Below are 6,000 nucleotides of genomic sequence, written 5' to 3'. Positions count from 1 at the left end.
CAGTGGTGCCAGTGCACTCTCTTGACTCACTGCACTGCAACCCCAGTGGTGCCAGTGCACTCTCTGGACTCACTGAAGTGCATTCTCAGTGGTGCCAGTGCACTCTCTGGACTCACTGCACTGCATCCCCAGTGGTGCCAGTACACTCACTGGACTCACTGAAGTGCATCCCCACTGGTGCCAGTGCACTCTCTGGGCTCACTGCAGTGCATCCCCAGTGGTGCCACTGCACTCTCTGGACTCACTGCACTGCATCCCCAGTGGTGCCAGTGCACTCTCTGGACTCACTGAACTGCATCCCCAGTGGTGCCAGTGCACTCTCTGGACTCACTGCACTGCATCCCCAGTGCTGCCAGTGCACTCTCTGGACTCACTGCACTGCATCCCCAGTGGTGCCACTGCACTCTCTGGACTCACTGCACTGCTTCCCCAGTGGTGCCAGTGCACTGTCTGGACTCACTGCACTGCATCCCCAGTGGTGCCAGTGCACTCACTGGACTCACTGCAGTGCATCCCCAGTGGTGCCAGTGCACTCTCTGGAGTCACTGCACTGCATCCCCATTGGTGCCAGTGCACTCTCTGGACTCACTGCACTGCATCCCCAGTGGTTCCAGCGCACTCTCTGGACTCACTGCAATGCATCCCCAGTAGTGCTAGTGCACTCTGTGGACTCACTGCAGTGCATCCCCAGTGGTGCCAGTGCACTCTCTGGACTCACTGCAGTGCATCCCCAGTGGTGCCAGTACACTCTCTGGACTCACTGCAGTGCATCCCCAGTGGTGCCAGTGCACTCTCTGGACTCACTGCAGTGCATCCCCAGTGGAGCCAGTGCACTCTCTGGACTCACTGCAGTGCATCCGCAGTGGTGCCATTGCACTCTCTGGACTCACTGCACTGCATCCCCAGTGGTGCCAGTGCACTCTCTGGACTCACTGCACTGCATCCCCAGTGCTGCCAGTGCACTCTCTTGTGTCACTGCACTGCATCCCCTGTGGTGCAAGAGCACTCTCTGGACTCACAGCAGTGCATCACCAGTGGTGCCAGTGCACTCTCTGGACTCACTGCACTGCATCCCCAGTGGTGCCAGTGCACTCTCTGGACTCACTGCACTGCATCCCCAGTGGTGCTAGTGCACTGTGTGGACTCACTGTACTGCATCCCCAGTGGTGCCAGTGCAATCTCTGGACTCACTGCAGTGCATCCCCAGTGGTGCCAGTGCACTCTCTGGACTCACTGCAGTGCATCCCCAGTGGTGCCAGTGCACTCTGTGGACTCACTGCACTGCATCCCCAGTAGTGACAGTGCACTCTCTGGACTCACTGCAGTGCATCCCCAGTGGTGCCAGTGCACTCTCTGGACTCACTGCACTGCTTCCCCAGTGGTGCCAGTGCACTCTCTGACGTCACTGCACTGCATCCCCCGTGGTGCAAGTGCACTCTCTGGACTCACTGGAGTGCATCACCTGTGGTGCCAGTGCACTCTCTGGACTCACTGCACTGCATCCCCAGTGGTGCCAGTGCACTCTCTAGAGTCACTGCGCTGCATCCCCAGTTGTGCCAGTGCACTCTCTGGACTCACTGCAGCGCATCCCCAGTGGTGCCAGTGCGCTCTCTGGAGTGACTGCAGTGCATCCCCAATGGTGCCAGTGCACTCTCTGGACTCACTGAAGTGCATCCCCAGTGGTGCCAGTGCACTCTCTGGACTCACTGCAGTGAATCCCCAGTGGAGCTAGTGCACTCTGGACTCACTGCAGTGCATCCCCAGTGGTTCCAGTGCACTCTCTGGACTCACTGCACTGCATACCCAGTGGTGCCAGTGCACTCTCTGGACTCACTGTACTGCATCCCCAGTGGTGCCAGTGCACTCTCTAGACTCACCGCACTGCACCCTGAGTGGTGCCAGTGCACTCTCTAGAGTCACTGCGCTGCATCCCCAGTGGTGCCATTGCACTCTCTGGACTCACTGTACTGCATCCCCAGTGGTGCCAAAGCACTCTCTGGACTCCCGCCACCGCATCCCGAGTGGTTCCAGTGCACTCTCTGGACTCACTGCACTACATCCCCAGTGGTGCCAGTGCACTGTCTGGACTCACTGCACCGCATCCCCAGTGGTGCCAGTGCACTCTCTGGAGTGACTGCAGTGCATCCCCAGTGGTGCCAGTGCACTCTCTGCACTCACTGCAGTGCATCCCTAGTGGTGCCAGTGCACTCTCTGGACTCACTGCGCTGCATCCCCTGTGCTGCCAGTGCTCTCTCTGGACTCACTGCACTGCATCCACAGTGGTGCCAGTGCACTCTCTGGACTCACTGCAGTGCATCACCAGTGGTGCCAGTGCACTCTCTGGTCTCACTGCACTGCATCCCTAGTGGTGCCAGGGCACTCTCTGCAGACACTGCAGTGCATCCCCAAAGGTGACAGTGCACTCTCTGGACTCACTGCACTTCATCCCCAGTGGTGCCAGTGCACTCTCTGGACTCAGTGCACTACTCCAGCCGCGGCAGTCGCTCCAGCCGCGGTAGCCCTCCAGCCTCGGCAGCCGCGGCAGCCGCGGCAGCCGCTCCAGCCGCGGCAGGCGCTCCGTCCGCGGCATACGCGGCAGACTCTCCAACCGCGGCAGCCGCACCAGCCGCGGAAGCCGCGGCAGCCGCTCCAAACGCGGCAGGCGCTCCAACCGCGGCAACCGCTCCAGGCGTGGCAGCCGCTCCACTCGGTAGCGGCTGGAGCGGCTGCCGCGGCTAGAGCGGCTGGAGCGGCTGCCGCGCCTGGAGCTCCTGCCGCGTTTGGAGCGGTTACCGCGGCTGGAGCGGCTGGAGCGGCTGCCGCGGCTGGAGCGGCTGCCGCGGCTGGAGGGGCTACCGCGGCTGGAGCGGTTGACGCGGCTGGGGCGGAAACCGAGGCTGGAGCGCCACTCTCTGGACTCACTGCACTGCATCACCAGTGGTGCCAGTGCACTCTCTGGACTCACTGCACTGCATCACCAGTGGTGCCAGTGCACTCTCTGGACACACTGAACTGCATTTTCAGTGGTGCCAGTGCACTCTCTGGACTCACTGCACTGCATCCCCAGTGCTGCCAGTACACTCTCTGGACTCACTGCACTGCATCCCCAGTGGTGCCAGTGCACTCTCTGGACTCACTGCAGGGCATCCCCAGTGGTGCCAGTGCACTCTCTGGACTCACTGCAGGGCATCCCCAGTGGTGCCAGTGCACTCTCTGGACTCACTGCACTGCATCCCCAGTCCTGCCAGTGCACTCTCTTGACTCACTGCACAGCATCCCCAGTGGTGCCAGTGCACTCTCTGGACTCACTGCAGTGCATCCCCAGTGGTGCCAGTGCACTCTCTTGACTCACTGCACTGCAACCCCAGTGGTGCCAGTGCACTCTCTGGACTCACTGAAGTGCATTCTCAGTGGAGCCAGTGCACTCTCTGGACTCACTGCACTGCATCCCCAGTGGTGCCAGTACACTCACTGGACTGACTGAAGTGCATCCCCAGTGGTGTCAGTGCACTCTCTGGAGTCACTGCGCTGCATACCCAGTGGTGCCATTGCACTCTCTGGACTCACTGTACTGCATCCCCAGTGGTGCCAAAGCACTCTCTGGACTCCCGCCACCGCATCCCGAGTGGTTCCAGTGCACTCTCTGGACTCACTGCACTACATCCCCAGTGGTGCCAGTGCACTGTCTGGACTCACTGCACCGCATCCCCAGTGGTGCCAGTGCACTCTCTGGAGTGACTGCAGTGCATCCCCAGTGGTGCCAGTGCACTCTCTGGACTCACTGCAGTGCATCCCCAGTGGTGCCAGTGCACTCTCTGGACTCACTGCGCTGCATCCCCTGTGCTGCCAGTGCTCTCTCTGGACTCACTGCACTGCATCCACAGTGGTGCCAGTGCACTCTCTGGACTCACTGCAGTGCATCACCAGTGGTGCCAGTGCACTCTCTGGTCTCACTGCACTGCATCCCTAGTGGTGCCAGGGCACTCTCTGCAGACACTGCAGTGCATCCCCAAAGGTGACAGTGCACTCTCTGGACTCACTGCACTTCATCCCCAGTGGTGCCAGTGCACTCTCTGGACTCAGTGCACTACTCCAGCCGCGGCAGTCGCTCCAGCCGCGGTAGCCCTCCAGCCTCGGCAGCCGCGGCAGCCGCGGCAGCCGCTCCAGCCGCGGCAGGCGCTCCGTCCGCGGCATACGCGGCAGACTCTCCAACCGCGGCAGCCGCACCAGCCGCGGAAGCCGCGGCAGCCGCTCCAAACGCGGCAGGCGCTCCAACCGCGGCAACCGCTCCAGGCGTGGCAGCCGCTCCACTCGGTAGCGGCTGGAGCGGCTGCCGCGGCTAGAGCGGCTGGAGCGGCTGCCGCGCCTGGAGCTCCTGCCGCGTTTGGAGCGGTTACCGCGGCTGGAGCGGCTGGAGCGGCTGCCGCGGCTGGAGCGGCTGCCGCGGCTGGAGGGGCTACCGCGGCTGGAGCGGTTGACGCGGCTGGGGCGGAAACCGAGGCTGGAGCGCCACTCTCTGGACTCACTGCACTGCATCACCAGTGGTGCCAGTGCACTCTCTGGACTCACTGCACTGCATCACCAGTGGTGCCAGTGCACTCTCTGGACACACTGAAGTGCATTTTCAGTGGTGCCAGTGCACTCTCTGGACTCACTGCACTGCATCCCCAGTGCTGCCAGTACACTCTCTGGACTCACTGCACTGCATCCCCAGTGGTGCCAGTGCACTCTCTGGACTCACTGCAGGGCATCCCCAGTGGTGCCAGTGCACTCTCTGGACTCACTGCAGGGCATCCCCAGTGGTGCCAGTGCACTCTCTGGACTCACTGCACTGCATCCCCAGTCCTGCCAGTGCACTCTCTTGACTCACTGCACAGCATCCCCAGTGGTGCCAGTGCACTCTCTGGACTCACTGCAGTGCATCCCCAGTGGTGCCAGTGCACTCTCTTGACTCACTGCACTGCAACCCCAGTGGTGCCAGTGCACTCTCTGGACTCACTGAAGTGCATTCTCAGTGGAGCCAGTGCACTCTCTGGACTCACTGCACTGCATCCCCAGTGGTGCCAGTACACTCACTGGACTGACTGAAGTGCATCCCCAGTGGTGTCAGTGCACTCTCTGGAGTCACTGCGCTGCATACCCAGTGGTGCAAGTGCACTCCCTGGACTCACTGCACTGCATTCCCAGTGGTGACAGTGAAGTCTTTGGACTCACTGCACTCCATCCCCACTGGTGCCTTTGCACTCCCTGGACTCACTGCACTGCTCCAGCCGCGGCAGCCGCTCCAGCCGCGGTAGCCCTCCAGCCGTGGCAGCCGCTCCACTCGGTAGCGGCTGGAGCGGCTGCCGCGGTTGGAGCGGCTGGAGCGGCTGCCGCGGCTGGAGCGGCTGCCGCGGATGGAGAGGCTGGCGCGGCTGGAGGGGCTGGAGCGGCTGCCGCGGCTGGAGCGGCTGGAGCGGCTGTCGCGTCTGGAGCGTCTGCCGCGGATGGAGGGGCTACCGCGGGGTTGACTCGGCTGGAGCGGATGCCGAGGCTGGAACGGCACTCTCTGGACTCACTGAAATGCATTCTCAGTGGTGCCAGTGCACTCTCTGGACTCACTGCTCTGCATCCCCAGTGGTGCTAGTGCACTCTGGACTCACTGCAGTGCATCCCCAGTGGTCCCATTGCACTCTGTGGACTCACTGCTGTGCATCCCCACTGGTGGCAGTGCACTCTCTGGACTCGCGGCACTGCATCCGCAGTGGTGTCAGTGCAGTCTCTGCAGTCACTGTAGTGCATTCCCAGTGTTGCCGGGGCACTCTCTGGACTCACAGCACTGCATCCCCAGTGGTGCCAGTGCACTCTCTGGACTCACTGCAGTGCATCCCCAGTGGTGCCAGTGCACTCTCTGGACTCACTGCACTGCATCCCTAGTCCTGCCAGTGCACTCTCTTGACTCACTGCACTGCATCCCCAGTGGTGCCAGTGCACTCTCTGGACTCACTGAAGTGCATTCTC

This window comes from Anser brachyrhynchus (genome assembly GCF_964034855.1).
Source record: "Anser brachyrhynchus genome assembly, contig: SCAFFOLD_134, whole genome shotgun sequence".
NCBI classification, from domain to species: Eukaryota; Metazoa; Chordata; class Aves; order Anseriformes; family Anatidae; genus Anser; species Anser brachyrhynchus.
Note: the sequence above shows the minus strand (reverse complement) of the source record.